Raw genomic sequence first — 4,517 nt, 5'->3', positions numbered from 1 at the left:
AATTATACAAATAAGTGTAATACACTCTATAGTAAATCACTTCTTTTCTTCACCTTAAAAGTACGAAAATGAGTTTTGGAGAACTCCTATTTCAATTAAGCCCTGATGCTAAGAAAATAGTTAGAGGGATAGAAGCCCTAAACCAGAAAATAATTAATACAGAATATGCGGTCATATTCAATGAAACATATATATATATAATATATATATATATTTTTTAATACCTAGAAGGGGTACCATATATATATATATATATATATATATATATATATATATATATATATATATATATATATATATATATATATATATATATATATATATATCGTTAATAAACCTCTGCCTCTATTAAATAACTTATTATGTGCCATATTGTGCACTGCAAGCTTACAATATGTTGCCGATGATCTAAACAAAAATTTGTATTACTAATTTGCTTTAGCTTAACACGCCGCTCACTATGTGGGACTTATGACATAAAATATATACCGTATATGTAAATAATTCAGCACCATTGTAACCTGCTGAGCCTACAGGACACTGGAATACAGTTCGCCCTCCTAAAATGTTCGTATTCATAGCAGCTATATTTGGTCGAACGTACAAAGGTGGACTGTTACAGCTAACACGGTTCACGTTTTGTAATATTAATTTTGTAGAAGGCACGTAAAAATGTCAAAACCAAACTTGAACATTCCTAAGGCCAAGTATAGTACATAAATATATTCTATAATAGCCCTAAGAAAGTGTATATTAGTACCAAGACTGTTTGGAGAGGCTAGTTTAAGTTTGGCTAGGCTAGGCTAGACTTGGTTAGGTGAAGTTAAGTTAGGTTAGGTTAGACTAGGTTAGGTTAGGTTAAGCTAGGTTAGGTAAGATTAGGTTAAGATTAGGCTAAGCAAGGTTCTTCAGTTATCTTTTCTTTTCAGTATTCCATTTGGGCTAAATCAGTAAATCAAAGCGTGACGTTTTGGGGTTAAATACTATATTTTTACACGGTTGGCCAAACAGTTGCTATAAGCACTATGAGTATTCCTAAACTGGCTGTAGGTGTCAAGTTCCCGAGCTCTTTGTGTGAGTGTAACCTTGCCAGGACGGAACTAGGGTCCATAATAAATTAATTAATTACAAAAAATAATTTACATATACATTTTACGTTATTTGAGGCTTTATATGTTAACAAGAGACTCGCATTAAGTATTTTCCCTGCTCTCCTTTTTATTTGAAAAACTTTTTTTTAGGAAAATATACTAAATAGATAAATTTGCCTAATTTGTTTTTAATAACAGTACGCGACCGGTCGCATTAGCACACATATTTGGCTTGTTACTTCCACTGAGGGATATATACACACGGAGATGTGGACTCAATTTCTCACTATACAATACATGTGAAATTTTACAAAAATTTTACAAAAAAATACAAGTAAAATTTTCTTACTTGTTGATCAGCAAACAAGTCCCACGAGCTTAATAATCCTCCAGAGGTTGACAGGCTAAAACCTTAAGTAATTTTGCACTTAAAACATCAAATACGGAAATGTTAAGGTGATTAATAGGGTAAACACAAGCAAACATTCGAAGGAATATTTTTGTTGGATATTTCATCAAAAACATTAGAGGGAATGTTTAGGTCCCCTCCAATACAGTTTCTGTGTGCTTTTCTCCTACCATTCCCTTCCTTTTGTGTTTTATTTTTGTTGTGCTTTGTTATATATTTAAATGTTACAAGATATACATTGGTTGATACAATGAGTGCTTAAAGGTTATGGATCTCTTGAAGCTTCTCCGCTTCCGGACAGGAACCGAGGATGCAGCAGGAGTTACCCCTCTGGATCGCCACACTGAGGCGCTGAAACAAAACACTAAGCCATACTGAGGCGCTGAAACAAAACACTAAGCCACACTTAGGCGCTGAAACAAAACACTAAGCCACACTGAAGCGCTGAAACAAAAAAAAAATCCAAAATTATATGCCACAATTATGAATTGTGAAGATGAAACAGGTAGAGACAAAAGAGTGCACAATGTGAGATGACAGGCAGATATTATGACTGTTCTGTGTCCCTCCTCTCTGTTGGTTAGGTGATGGGCTTAAGGCCCGTCAACCTCTGGAAGATTATTAAGAGGCTACTACAATTACTTACTGACCAGCCAGAAGGTATATTTTAGTCCTCTCTCTCTCTCTCTCTCTCTCTCTCTCTCTCTCTCTCTCTCTCTCTCTCTCTCTCTCTCTCTCTCTCTCTCTCTCTCTCTCTCTCTCTCTCTCTCTCTCCCTCCCTCCCTCCCTCACCACAAAACCTCGAGGCTCTTCCACTCCTCAAAACATTGTTTCTGGCAAAAAGTTATTTTCTTGTAAGTTTTAAGAACTAGAGGAAGGGAACCATAACCATTCCAGAGATAGTTTACATAATGTTATTACGGAGTAACGTTAAGCATAGTCTTATTTTAAGAGGAAAAAAGGAATACAAATAATATGATCAATATTTCAAAACTGCAATTTTGTCTCTAATTAACGCATCATTATTTTAACGTTTGGAAGTTTATGTTTTTGCTTTTTTTGCTCATAGAGCCTCTTTTCACAGAGGAGTTAGTTAATGTTATGCCAAAAGAAGTTATGTCTTGAAATTATCTTGAGATGATTTCGGGGCTTTTTAGTGTCCCTGCGGCCCGGTCCTCGACCAGGCCTCCACCCCCAGGAAGCAGCCCGTGACAGCTGACTAACACCCAGGTACCTATTTTACTGCTAGGTAACAGGGGCATAGGGTGAAAGAAACTCTGCCCATTGTTTCTCGCCGGCGCCTGGGATCGACCCCAGGACCACAGGATCACAGGTCCAGCGTGCTGTCCGCTCGGCCGACTGGCTCCCTGTCAGTGACTCAAAATAAATGCCGTTTAGAACACAATTAAGTTTTCCAAGAAATTCGTTGCTTGAGTGTGTGAAAACCTTCGTGAACCATTCCAGAGATAGTTCACGAAGTTCTCTTTCTCTTTCTTAGTTTCTCTTTCTTAGTTCTCTTTCAACAATGTGTGTGTGGTGTGTATTTAAGAGATGGCCCTGTGGGCCCGTATCCAGCCGACGTTGTGAGTGTGTGTGTGTACTCACCTAGTTGTACTCACCTAGTTGTGCTTGCTCAACTAGGTAAGCTCTAGCTCTTTGGTCCCACCTCTCAACTGGTGTACAGATTCCTGAGCTTACTGGGCTCTATCATATCTACATTTGGCCTCCTGTTTCCACCGCTACCGTTTTCCACCATTACCTTACATTTACTCGGATTGAACTTTAGTAGCCATTTGCTGGACCATTCATTCAGTTTGTCTAGGTCATCTTGTAGCCTCATACTATTTTCCTCCATCTTAATCCTCCTCATAATTTTTGGATCATCAGCAAAAAATGAGAGGAACGATTCTATCCCATCTGGGAGATCATTTACATATATATCAGAAACAGTATAGGTCCAAGGACTGAACCCTGCGGGACTCCACTGGTGACACCTCGCCAATCTGAGGCCTCACCCCCTCACAGTGACTCGCTGTCTTCTGTTACATAGGTACTCTCTTACCCAGATAGCAAGATAACAAGGACCATCATATTGCACACGAGTCACAAAATGGCTGAAGATTACACACCCACCAGCCCACAAATCTCAAACTGAAGAATTGACGACATATGTAACCTAGCGTATGCCAGAATAAGTAGAAATGGATCAATAAATAAATAAATAAATAAATAAATAAATGTTTATTTAGGTAAGGTACATACATACAAGAAATTTTTACAAAGATTGGTGGATTTATAGATAGAGCTAGTACATACAATGCCTAAAGCCACTATTACGCAAAGCGTTTCGGGCATGAACAATGCCCGAATCTCGTATCTGAACAATGGTGTTCAGATACCTCACAAAATATGGGTGGGCAAACGACTTGACTATATAACAGGTCATGGCCCTCTAGTACAAGGTAGGCCATCGAAGATGACTTAACATACAACCCAGCGGGTTTTCTTCCTATTGGGGCCGTGAAATCCGTGTCATAAAATCTAAGTAAAGTCTTCCTGTTTCCAACAAAAGGAATTACAATTATCATATTAACAAAGTATATTAACAAAATCATTAGACTCCATTGTCTTAACAGGTAGCGTGGCCGAGCGGTCTAAGGCGCTGGTTTAAGGCACCAGTCTCTTCGGAGGCGTGGGTTCGAATCCCACCGCTGCCATGATTAATTTTTTCCTTATCATACCTTGGGGAAAAGTTGTATATATTAATTATTTTCTGCATATATGAACAATGCCTGGTCGTGAATGAAATCATCATATAATGAATATAATAAAAGAAAAATAGATCATGGAAGAAGTGGGATTCGAACCCACGCCTCTGAAGAGACGGGTACTTTAAATCACCTCATTTGACGGCTCGGACGCGCTACCTAATGTACTAGAGTCGTGTACGCAAAAAATAAGGAGACATTGAGATAATATATAATATATAATATATATATAAATATATTTTAAATATA

General features: G+C 37.8%; 1 non-coding gene across 1 annotated transcript; it reads left to right on the top strand.

Moving 5' to 3' along the window:
• The first annotated feature begins 4,135 nt into the window (after positions 1-4,135).
• Positions 4,136-4,217, top strand: TRNAL-AAG (transfer RNA leucine (anticodon AAG)). Its single transcript has one exon. It is a non-coding gene; the product is annotated as a tRNA-Leu (tRNA).
• The last annotated feature ends 300 nt before the right edge of the window (positions 4,218-4,517 follow it).

Source organism: Procambarus clarkii, chromosome 18, assembly GCF_040958095.1.
Source record: "Procambarus clarkii isolate CNS0578487 chromosome 18, FALCON_Pclarkii_2.0, whole genome shotgun sequence".
Classification (NCBI taxonomy): domain Eukaryota; kingdom Metazoa; phylum Arthropoda; class Malacostraca; order Decapoda; family Cambaridae; genus Procambarus; species Procambarus clarkii.
Note: the sequence above shows the minus strand (reverse complement) of the source record. Positions and strands in the feature narration are given on the sequence as shown.